The 13,494-nt window shown below is 34.1% G+C and overlaps 1 pseudogene; it reads left to right on the top strand.

Annotated features, from left to right (window-relative positions):
- Window positions 1-6,680: 6,680 nt before the first annotated feature.
- LOC140514882 (transmembrane protein 126A pseudogene) lies at window positions 6,681-7,282 on the top strand (annotated as a pseudogene).
- Window positions 7,283-13,494: the final 6,212 nt, after the last annotated feature.

Raw genomic sequence — 13,494 nt, 5'->3', positions numbered from 1 at the left:
TCATTCTTGAAAGCATCTGGCCCTGGGGGGTTTTTTCATAGGGAGTTTATTAATGGCTTGTTCTGATGAGAGTGAGGTTCAAGTGATGTCCATTGCCCATCCTCCCATCTTCCCCTCCACTGTATTTTGCACCTCTTCGTGTGATATAATTTACCCTGTTCTACCTCTCCCTTCTTTCTGCACCAAATATGCTTCTTTTTCTCATTCCTTAATTAATTTTTAAAGTAATTCTCTCAAATTCACCTTATATCATACCCTCTATCTATATAAATAAATATATGCATGCATTCCTTCTAACTGTGCAATTTTTAAGAATTTCAAGTATCATTTTCTCATGGAGGGATGTAAACACTTTAGTTCCATTGAATCCCTTATGTTTTTCTTTTCCCATTTATCCATTTTGTCCCTCCCATGGACACTCTGGATAGAAACACAATAGAAGTTGAAGGACTCTGAGTACCAAGGAGAAAGTGCCATGGAAGACAACAGCACATATTCTAGTTAAACACCAATTGAAGGAGAAATTAACAGCGGAGGGGGATGGCAAAGGAAAAAATGCCACCATTTTTGATCCATGGAGCAGAGCTTAATTTTACAATTCAGTGTCTACCAATATATCTCCTTCCCTTTATCCTGAAAGTTGTCTTAGGAGCATATAACCAGTCAGGGTCTCATAGAATGAGGAGCAAGGAAAATGCTCAAAGAAGACTACCTATTCCTCTTATCCAGGAGCTTGGAAGGAATGAGATGGGCCATAAGTTCCAACTTCTCTAGTAGTATCAAATTGCCTGAGCACCCAGGAGAGAAGGGCTGAGGTACCTAGTGTTATCCTGATTGTATTTCCATAATACTTGAATTGTTTCTTTCTAGCTGCTTATAATATTTTCTCCTTGACCTGGGAACTCTGGAATTTGGCCACAATGTTCCTAGGAGTTTCTCTTTTTGGATCTTTCTCAGGTGGTGATTGGTGGATTCTTTCAATATTTATTTTACCCTCTGGTTCTAGAATCTCAGGGCAGTTTTCCTTGATAATTTCATGAAAGATGATGTCTAGGCTCTTTTTTTGATCAAGGCTTTCAGGTAGTCCCATAATTTTTAAATTGTCTCTCCTGGATCTATTTTCCAGGTCAGTTGTTTTTCCAATGAGATATTTCACTTTATCTTCCATTTTTTCATTCTTTTGGTTTTGTTTTGTGATTTCTTGGTTTCTCATAGTCATTAGCCTCCATCTGTTCCATTCTAATTTTGAAAGAACTATTTTCTTCCATGAGCTTTTGAATCTCCTTTTCCATTTGGCTAATTCTGCTTTTGAAAGCATTCTTCTCCTCATTGGCTTTTTGAACCTCTTTTTTCAATTGAGTTAGCCTATTTTTCAGGGTGTTATTTTCTTCAGCATTTTTGGGGTCTCCTTTAGCAGGGTGCTGACCTGCTGTTCATGCTTTACTTGCATATCTCTCATTGCTCTTCCCAGTTTTTCCTCCACCTCTCTAACTTGATTTTCAAAATTTTTTGAGCTCTTTTTGAGCTCTTCCATGGCCTGAGCCCATTGAGTGGGCTGGGATACAGAAGCCTTGACTTCTGTGTCTTTCCCTGATGGTGAGCATTGTTCTTCCTCATCAGAAAGGGAGGGAGGAAATACCTGTTCACCAAGAAAGTAACCTTCTATAGTCTTGGTTTTTTTCCTTTTTTCTGGGCATTTTCCCAGCCAGTGACTTGACTTCTGAATATCTTCTTCACACCCACTTCACCTCCAGATCCGCCCAGCCAGAGCTTGGGGTCTGAGATTCAAATGCTGCTCCCCAGCCTCAGGGCTTCTGCTGGGGCAGGGCTGCTATTCAGTGTGAGATCAAGTTCAGGTGCTCAGGTGGGGGCAGGGCCACCTCACAGGCTCAGTTCCCTCAGAGGGTTTATGCAGAGACCTTCAACAATGGATCCAGACTACTGCCTGCTTGGGGAGCCCTGGTCTGCTCCCACCTCTGCTGCTGCCTCCCGAGGGGGCCTGAGTTATGGGGGCACCCCACTCCCCTCTTGATCTGCCAAAGAGACCTTCTCACCAACCCTTGTCCCCTGTGGGTGGGGGGACCCACTCAGCCGCTGGAAATTCTGTCCCTGAAGCCTGCTCGGATCTGCTCCCCGCTCGGATCTACTCCTCTTGGCAGGGGGCGGCCAATGCAGGGCTGGGCTCTGCTCTGCATCCGCAGCACGAAGAACCTTTTGCGAGAGGTTTTCAGGCTCTCTGGAACAGAAATCTTGTCCACTCCACTGTTCTGTGGCTTCTACTGCTCCAGAATTTATTGGCAGTTCTTTTTTACAGATATTTTATGGGCTGTAGGTTCAGAGCTAGCGTATGTGTGTGTTTCTACTCTGCCATCTTGGCTCCCCCCCTCCAAGTAGAATATTATCTAACTGCTTTAAGGAAAAAATGTTTAAAATATTAGGAAAAATACACAATAAAATTATAATCATTGCAGGCATAAATATATCCCTTCCAAGAAAGAAGGAGATATATAGGATATTAGAGAAGTTAGATATGATGGACTTCTGGCATTCAAAGAGGAATATAAAAAAGTATACATACTTCTTAGCTTTATACAGAACCTTTTTTAAAAAAGCTGACTATTGGCAAGGACATAAAAAAATTACAAAATATGAGAAAAGGCATATTTTACTGATTAAGTGAGAAAAACTCAGATTCAAAAAAGGACTCTTAAAGAAAAGATTAAAAATTAACTAGATATTAAAACAATTAATCCTAAAGAATAAATGAGTCAAAGGATAAATAATATAGATAATCTCATTAGACATAATGACAACAATGAGACAAACTTTGGGGGATGCAGTATAAGCTATCAATGGGGCTAATTTTTTATCTTAAAACATATTCATAAATGAGAGAAGGAACATATAATTAAGTTGAGAATAAAACTAAAAGATTTCTGAAAATAAAAAAAAAAGTTAAGATATGAATTCTAAACACCAAAAGAGGAATTTTTAAAAATTAGGTAAGGATTGATAAAATTGAAGGCAAAAATCTATTGACTTAATTTTTAAAAGAGACTTTCATCTATTTTTAAAATAAATATATATATATTATTAATTAATTTTTAAAGAAGAAAAAAGAAATCATCAGTGTTAAAAATTAAAATTCACAAGGAATCAGGGAAAAATAAAGGAAATTTTTAGAAATGAACTTGCTCAATTATGTTACAATAAACCAATAATTTAAATTATATAGATGCATACTTACAAAGATATAAATTCTCTACATATAAATATAAAATCTTGTTTGTTCTAACAGAACAAAGATACAATGTGCCCCCAAAGGGAGAAATTTAAAAAAAAAATCAGTACAGATGGGCATCCAAGAAAATTCTATCAGATCTTCAAACAACAGTTAATTCTAATATTGCAAAAACATTGAGGGGGAAAGGAAAAGAAGGAGTCCTACTAAATTCCTTATATAATACAAGCAGGATCTTGATACCTAAAACAGGAAGAATCAAAGCAGAAAGAAAATCAGAGACAAATACTTCTAATCAACTTTGAGGCAAACATTTTAAATAAAGTTACACCCTATGATGAGATTAGTTTTATACCAGGAATGCAAGATTTGTTCAGTATTTGAAAAAAATATCAATGTGACACTATATTAATAACAAGAACAAAAAAAAAATCTTAAAATTATATCAATGAATTAGGAAAAAGCTTTTGATGACATAACAAACTTGTCCTTTAAAAACACTTGAAAACATTAGACATAAATGGCATATTTTTGTAACAGTTGGTTTTATGAAAATGAATAAAATAGATAAACCATTGGTTAATATGTGTTTTTTAAAAAGAGAGAAGAAAACAAAATCACTAGTATAAAAAATGAAAAGGGTGAATTCATTACTAAGGTAGGTGAAATTAAAGCAAATGTCAGGAGGTATTTTGCCTAATTATATGCCAATAAGTTAAACAATTTAAGTGAAATGGAAGGATATTTACAAAAGCATCAACTGCCTAGATTTATAGAAGAAGAAATAGAATATCCCCAAACAAACTTGTTTTAGAAAAAGTAATTGAACTGGCCATAAGTAAACTTCCAAAGAAAGAGGGGGATGACAGGACCAGTTGAATTTAAAAGTGAATCTACCAAACATTTAAAGATCAACTAGTTCCAATGTGAAACAAATTATTTGGAATAATAAAAAAAGGAGGAGTACTACTAAGTTCCTTTTTATGAAACAAATATGGTGCTAATACCTAAATGAGGAAGAGAAAAGCAGTAAAAGAAAAGTATAGACCAATTGCACTGAGGAATACTAATGCAAAATCCTAAATAAAATACAAGCTAAGAGACTACAACAATATATCATAAAGATTGTATCCTGTGACCAAGTAGGGTTTACACCAGGAATGCAGGGCTGGTTCAATATAGGGAAATCTATAAGCATAATTGATTATGTCAATATAAAAAACAACAAAATTACATGATTACATCAATAGATACAGAAAAGGTTTTTGACAAAATACAACAATCATTCCTATTAAAACTACTTGAAAGCATAAGTAAAAATAAATTTTTCCTTAAAATGAGGAGTATCTACCTAAAACCACCAGCAAGCATTATTTGTAATGGGGATAAGCTATATGTCTTCCCAATAAGACCAGGAGTGAAACAAGGATACCTATTATCACTAGTATTCTTCAGGATTGTATTAGAAATGCTAGCAATAGCAAGAAGAGAAGAAGAAAAAGAACTGAAGGAATCTGAATGAGCAATGAGGTAAGAAAACAATCTCTTTTTGCAGACAATATGTTGATATGCTTGGAAAATCCTAGAGCTTCAACTAAAAAAACCAACTGAAATAATTAATAATTTTAGCAAAGCAGTATGATACAAAATAAACCTATGTAAATCATCAACATTTCTATATATCACCAACAAAATCCTGCAAGAAGAGACAGTAAGAGATTGTTCATTTATAATAACTATAGCCATAAAATACCTGGGAGTATGCCTGACAAGACAAACCCAGGAACTATATGAAGGCAATTATAAAATACTTTTTGGACAAAAAATGTTAGATTTAAATAACTGGAGAAATATTCATTGTTCATGGGTAGGTCAAGCCAACATCATAAAAATGACAATTCTGTCTAAACTAATCTACTTATCTGGTGCCATTCATAAAGTACCAAATAATTAGTTTATTGAGTTAGAAAAAAATAATAACAAATTCATTTGGAAAAACAAAGTCAAGAATATCCAAAGAATTAATGAAAAATGTAAAGTAACAGAAGTGGTAATTATCAAAACTGTCTTGTACTGACTAAGAAATAACATGGTAGATCAGTGGAATAGAGAAGATTTACAATACACAATAGGAAATTGTTATAGTAAACTTTATGTTTTGTAAACATAAAAATTTAAGCTATGAGGATAAGAATTCACTGATAAAATGTGTTGTGAAAACTGGAAAGCAGTCTGGTAAAAAATAGGTATAGACTGCTATCTTACAAAATTTACCAAGATAAGGTCAAAATTGATACATGACCTAGACATAAAGGGAGATACCATAAGGGAGATATCTTAGAAGAACCTGAAACATATTACTTATCAGATTTATGGATAGAAAAAGAATTTATAAATAAACAAGCAATAGAGAGCATTATAAGATATAAAATGTACAATTGTGATTGTTTGATTAAGAAGTTCTTGTTCAAATAAAACCAATCTAGTCGAGATTAGCAAAAGAGCAGAAAATGTGGGGAAAATTTTTATAGCCAATTTCTTGGATAAAGCCCTTTTATTTCAAATGTATGGAGAACTTTGTCAAATGTGTAAGAATATGAGTTATTCCCTAATTGTTGGATGGCCAAAGGATGTGAAAAATCATTTGGGGAGTGAGAAGTCAGAATTATACACAATCAAATGAAAAAAATGCTCCAAATGATCATTAATTAGAGAAATTCAAGTTAAAACAACTTTATGATACCCTCCCATACCTATCAGATCAGCTAAAATGATAAAAAGATGAGGAAAAAAATGGAGCACTAATACACCATTGGTAGAACTGTGAATTGATCCAACCATTTTAGAGAGCAATCTGGAATTATGCCCAAAGAGATACAAAACTATGTATAACCTTTGACCTAGCAATTAGATCTGCTTACCAAGGAGATCAGGGAAAAAGGAAAAGAACCTATATGCTATAAAACATTTATAGCAGTTTTCTTTGTGGTGGCAAAGAAGTGGATATTGGGGGAATGTCCATCAATTGGGAAATGGCTGAATAAGTTTTGATATATCACTGTGATAGAATACTATCATACTGTAAGAAATTATGAGCAGGTTAATTTTAGGAAAACATGGAAGGACATATGAATTAATGAAGATTTAAATGAGCAGCACTAAAAATCCTGTATACAGTAATATCAATATTGTTCAAAGAATAACTGTGAATGACTGTCATTTTGAGAAAAATGAATATTCAATAATTGATATGTGGAACTATGTATTGTACAGTTTCACATATCTATCATTGTCAAAGGTTGGCTTTCTCTAGTGCAGGGTTGGGAGGGAGGGAGATAAATAGCTTGGAACTCAAATATAACAAAAATGAATATTAAAAAAAGATAAATAGAAAACATAGCAGTGCCCAGAGCAAGACCGCCCACATTGCAGCCACAAGATGGAACATAATCAAGAAAATACAGAAAGAAGATTAAGAATTAATGAAATCATGGCCAGATATTGGAACAACTTCACGAATCAGATCAGAATTTACTTATGACTGGGTCAGTATATGTTGGACTAAATGCAGCTTTTTGTGACCTAATAGCAAATAGTTTTTTTCGATGCATCCTAAATGTGACACATGCTTGCATAACATCAGCTTTACCAATGGCTGTTCTCCCATTTTTATCATCCTACATAATTTACAAAAGTGTTGTAAGTTTACCTTTGAGTTTAGGTGATCTAAGCTGTGAAGTCTGCACTGTTATGAGAAGAGGAATGGTTGGTCTCCTAATCAGGGGTCTCTACCCTGTTGTTTTGGCTATGCCCATAAATGGTGCTCTAGCAGCCAGGTACAACTCGGCTTCATGATCACAGAAAGGAAATACTTGGACCTACTGGATCACAGACTTTCGACCTGTCATTAGAAAGATGGTCTTTCCCATAATGCTGCAGACTGTGTTTGCAGCATACCTTGGTTCTAAACATCATAAAAGCATTTGGATTACCTGAACCTGACTTTCAATTCCAGGATATCAAAATAAATCAAGTGCATAGCAGAAAGAGTAAAATTATATAAAAATAATTACACAACAAATACACAAATAAAATTGTACTTTCTGCAAAAAAAGACAAAGAAAAATAAAGAAATGACTTATTCTTTAGTAATAGGGTTATCTTTCTGAACCAGAAGTCCCTTGAGAGCTTTAAAATGCTCTCATACTTTTGGGACATGATGTATGGAATGGAGACAAATAAGAGCCCTTGCCAGTAAGATCAGAGGCAAAGCTAGAATATCCATTATCATTACTAATATTTTGTATCATTCTAGACATGGAAGTTGCAGCAATTAAACAAGAAAATTATTGATGACAAATTATTGGCAAAAAAAACAAATAAAATTCTGCTCTTGTAAAATGATAGGATAATTTACTCAAAGAATGCTAGAGAATCAAATAAAAATTAATTGAACAACAATTCCCAACTTTAGCAAAGTTGCAAGATATAAAATAAATATAAAATAAAATATATCATCAGCATTTTTGTATGTTACCAAGAAAATCCAGCAGGAAGAATTAGAAAGAGAAATTCAACTGAAATTAACTACAGAATGAAGATTGGTAAAGTTGAAAAATTGAAAATGACAGCTAGTAGAGGGTCTGGTGGGGGGAGGAAAGGCAAATCAATGAAACGTTAGTAGAATTGTTCATTTGTCTAACTAGTATAAAAAACAATTTGAAATTATACCCAAAATGTTATTAAACTCAAACTCTTTGACCCACAGATTTTACTACAAGGCATACTCAAAGACATCAAAGAAAAGGTAAAAAGACTGAGAAAGATGGATGGATGGATAGATAGCGAGGAGAGATAGATAGGTAAGTAGACAGACAGAGACAGACAGACAGACAGACAGGTAGATAGATAGATAGATAGATAGATAGATAGATAGATAGATAGATAGATAGACAGACAGATAGAGTAGCTTTGGAGGTGGCAAAAAACTGGAAGGTAAGGGCATGTCCATCAGTTATGGAAAGACTTACATTATGGTATATGAATGTAATGGAATATAATCATGCCACCTAAGAAATTATGAAAGAGATGGTTTCACTAAAATCTAGGAAGACTTGCTTATGTTACTGATGCAGGGTCAAGTGAACAACAACAGTGGACATATTTATATAATAATGACAATTTAAAAATAAAGAACATTGAAAGACTTTCAAACTAATCATTAAAATAACCAACCACAATTCCAGAGGACTGATGATGAGTAATACAACCTACTCTCTGGCAGAGGATTCCGATTTCAAAATGAGACATAACTAGTGTAGGAATCTGTCATGCTTTGCTATCCGTATTTGTTACAAAAGTTTTCTTTTTCTTTTTCTTTAATGAAAAAGTGAAAGAGAAAAAATGGATTTTTGTTAGTTAAAAAATAATTTTAAAAAATAACTTGCTTGCAATCTACTGGTAATACAGCTTCTCCATATTTAGCTAGGCTAGACCTGAGAAGGTAGATGATGTTTGCTTCCTGGACCATAATCACAGTTTTTCCAAGCTGGTAGAACCTGAATAGACTTGTGTTCCACTTGCATGGTCTTCAACTGCCCGGGCTCAAGAGAAGGACCTTGGTGGAAGATCACATCATGATAATTAACATTGTACTTTTCACATCGTGATAATTAGTTATAATAATAATATTAATAATAGCATTTGTTTAAAATTTTAAAGTTTGCAAAACACTTTATGAATATTATCTCATTTCAATCTCATGATTGTACTGGGAAGTAGGTACTATCATTATTATTTCCATTTTATAGATGATGGAAACTAAGGCAGACAGATTTTAAGTGACATGCTCAGGGTCACACAGCTAATAAGTGCCTGTGACAGGATTTGAACTCGTCTATCTTATTCCATATCTGACATTCCAACTAATGAATTAACCAGCTAATAATAATTATATGGGTATGGTTTGTTTGTTTTTTTAATTTGCTGGTAGATTTAAGTAATGGTACATTATGGTTAGTTGGATTTTCTAGTTAGCTAAGTTTTACAGAAAACTTTTTTGAACTCCTGTCTGAAAATATTTCTAAAATGCCTTTATGACTTTACTGTCTTTGTATACTGAGTATAATTAAATCTTTTGATGTTTGCACAGATTTGTAATGACATAATTTTAAAATGGCATTATAAAATAATGTATCTATGGAATAAATGAGAATTAGGATTAAATAGGCATTGTCTGAAAGTCTTATCCTATACAAACATTACAGTGTCAGTTTTGAAAAATCTCTTTCAATCAACTTTTGTTATAATTTATCTATAAACTAATATTTAGATTAATAGATTAGAATTTATAGATTTAATTTGTTTATAATCTAATTTAGGAAAATATGTTTGATAAATTGAGTTTAGCTTTACTGAATGCCTTATTTTATGAAGAAGATATTTATTTATATATTTTACTCATATAGTTGAGAATTTTATGATTTGAAGGTGTAATCATGCACTTATCAAGCTACATTCTGTTGTGCAAATTCCTTAGCCAAATGTTGCATGAGCAGGCAGAACTTAATTTCTAGCTCAGGGTCCATTGAAATAGTGAACACTAAGTAAAATTTCTACTCAGATCAATGAGTCAAGGACTAAAAACATGTGATTTAAATGATTAAATCCAGTATGGTTAAAATTTATGTTAAAATATCGATGAAACATAGAGCATGCATTTTTCATATCTTTCTTAAAAAAAGCGTATTTTGAAATATGGTCTACTCCAACTTATACTACATCATTATGACTTTATCTAGCATGAAGAATATATTATGCATTCATATGTGCCATTGTTAATGACTGACAACAAGATTATAATATGCATGTTTCAGGCTTCATCAATGTTTTGTTATTTCTGGGCTAAGCCCAATATAACAGTACATTACCTACAGTATGGACCAGAGCAGTTCAACAATTTTGTTGGTATTATGAATTCTCAGAGAGAAAATTCCCTGCATTGCAGAATCATTTTTACAGTTTGGAATTTGAGAGGTACTAAGGTCACTGAGAAGTGAAGTCTTGTCTGAGATCATGCAGACATTGTTATATCAAAGCAGAATTTGAACCCAGGTCTCCCTGACTCTATGGCTTACCCATTATACAACCAGCTGCCTCAGTGTTCTATGCAGTAGTTGCTTCAGTTGAATAAAAGGAAGAACTTATTGTTTTAAAAGTGAGTGCATCAAGGTAAGCATTCTATATTCTTATGTAGTACATATTAATTACTTCCATAGATTCCTACCATTCTGACTCGAGTATTACAAGGCAGTATTAATGTTCTTCTCTCTTGACTCCTCACTGCAGTCTATACTAGATTTTTAAAACCTTCAACTCTATCTCTGAAAGCTACAATCCCATTTTTAGACCCTTCTAGACAGTTTACAATCTTATGACCTATTTTGCTAAGAGATTGAAAATACCAAATGTGAACTATATCTCAACATATTCTAAAGAAGCTGTTTATTTTTTCTTCAGAATCCTTAGGGGAGGAAACATTCATCGGACCTTCAAAAGTTAGCTCCTCTTTCTGTGGTCTTGCTTCAGTCCCTTTCCACATAATGTGAAATCCCTTCCAAGTTTACTACTTTCTCCTCTACCATCATTAATATTTTCCTTTCTGAAGTCCCTTTTCCCTGTTTTTAATATGTACTTATTTGGATCTTACCAATCTTTTCAGAATAAAAAACCAACCGTAGCTCTCAAAGCACATAATTATCTGTTTTGACTTCATGTATTCATTAAAAGAAACAATAATTACCACATTTTAGTTTCATTATTTGTCACGTGGGCACCACAAAAGAATAACACAAGTACTCATGCATGCTTTTCCCCAGAGGTACAACTAAATCCAATGCCTCCTTTACTTACAATGTCATTGAAATTCAAAAAGAAACCATCCCTTCACCCTGTTTTTGAGTCTCAACGGACTGTTGCTTCATTGAACATTTATATAAAGTCAGATTGCTTTTGGAAGAAACTTGCTTCTTCTTGGACATGTTTTGTAGGACAAAATACATTTTAAATCTCATGTTTGTGGATTTCTTCTTTCTCAGCACTTGTATGACAAGGAACTGAAAGATTCCAGTGTAAGGTATTGCCTCACTTGAGATGTAATCATGTGTATTGTGTGGCCCTGCTTTTAAATTTGGTTAACGTCGAAGAGCTTGCCGGATTATTTCTGACAACATGTTAAATGTCTGAGGCATGGAAGTGTAATGGAATAATGGACTAAATGCCTTTTGTCTGTATTGATTTTGTAGATGACTTAGATTGGAAAAAAAGCTTGCGCCCACAGAACAATATCGTCCAACTATCTAACCTTTGAGCTCTTTAAAATAGCATGGCACCTCCCTGGTCAGGTGGAATTCCCACTAGACTTATAGCATGACAGAAGGTGAATTGATCCTTGTTCTTGAGTGCCATAATGTCATTTCAAAAAATCACATTCTCAAGGGCAGTATTTCCCAGAAAGTGCAGCCACACCAGCAAGTACAGAAGCAATATGGTACTGACAAGGACTCCTTATTATCCCTAGTCCTTTCATTTCCAAAGGGCATTCCAGGTATTAAAGAGTGAATGTGGCCCCTCAGTTTGTGATACATAAGAGGCAAAATTGCATGCTTTAGGATCAACCATTAATCCAGTTTTGCTGATCTTGGCACTGCTTCTCAGATTCAGGGATCATTGCGAAGCAATGGCTCAAAGCCAAGTAGATAAACTTTGTCTCTCTCTGTGTGACCAAAAATAAGAGGAAGAAAGCTATAATGTGCCTTCATTAAAGGAAGGGATTAATGGAGTTTGCTATATTATCTTCACTTTCCAAATGATCTCTTCTTTCAACTTTCCCTTATTCCTATTCAAATTTAAGGACCTATATCTCTGTTTTTTCTTCATATTCCCACATCTTAGTATTATTATGAAAATAGTTTTAATTTCATATAATGCATGAAAGGTTAGCTAGGAATCCTAGAGGGCCCTTAGTCCACATTTGAACACTACACTAAACCATACTGACTCTTCATTTGCTTTGTAAAATTTGCGAAGTAGATATGTTATTAAATAAATCTTGTTCCGTGGTAGGACTATCTTATGGCCTCATCTCACAAAGATTAAGCTACACTTTGAAATTCATAGGATTATAGATTTAGGGGCTGGAAGCAACTTAGATGTCACCTTGATCAACTGCCTTGATTCAATAATTTTTTAAATCAGATTTATTGAGCACTAGACAGAGAGAGATAAAGAGTGAAATACACAGAAAATAGATGGGAGGGAGAGAAATTGAGAACATATCCATACCCAAAGTAGAATGGAAAAAAAGAGAATTTTTTGTGAAACCAAAAATCTCTCTGCTTTAGCTTTTGAAAGTTAAAATATATAATAAATTTGATGTGTTACTTTCAAATTTATCCTATTTATATTTCCTTTTGAACTTCTGATCTCTTCTGTGAATTTTAAAAAATACTTCAATGATCTTTTCTTTCTTTTTTCCTCCTTTTTTTGCAACACTGTCATTAGCTCCCCTTCACCTTAGTCTGCTCCAATTAAAAAGCAGAATCTTTGTAACAAATACGCAAAGTCAAGTATGATGAATCCATCATGGTACATGTGCAAAAATCTTTGTCCTGTTCTATAGCTTGCACGCACAGCTCTTCTGTCAGGAGGTAGGTCACTTGCTTCATCATCAAACCTATAGCATCACAAATGGACACTGCATTAATCAGAATTCTTAAGTCTCTCGAAGCTGTTTATCTAATCATTTTGTTATTGTGTAAAAGGGAATGGCCCCACATGTGAAATGCATTAGTTTATTCATTTGATACCAATTCCCAGGTGCAAGTGACTGAAGATTCTCCTAGGAGAATTTTGATGACATACATCAGAGGTGCCTTGGAGACAATGGAGAAACATAAACATTTTGTCGTGAATGGAAGGCAATTTGACTGACTTCAGAGGCATGAAAAGTGTGTGAGTCAATCTTTAGTAGAGGCTCATCAGCTGCTCTTTTCTTGTTCTGACTCCTTAGGTCGTATTATCTGCCGCCAAACAATGCTATAAGGGTAGAGGTCTTGGGTCTTCTCTCTTCTGAGGACAAGTAGTACAGGTCAGTAGAATCTTGGGTTCTTTGCTGACTCAATTTGGTTTTTCTTTTTAACTTGAGTATTCTAGCCTCTGGGTTTTGTAGCCAGCAATGTCCTGAAGAATCACAA

Source organism: Notamacropus eugenii, chromosome 7, assembly GCF_028372415.1.
Source record: "Notamacropus eugenii isolate mMacEug1 chromosome 7, mMacEug1.pri_v2, whole genome shotgun sequence".
Taxonomy (NCBI): Eukaryota; Metazoa; Chordata; class Mammalia; order Diprotodontia; family Macropodidae; genus Notamacropus; species Notamacropus eugenii.
This window is presented reverse-complemented; position numbering and strand designations above follow the sequence as displayed.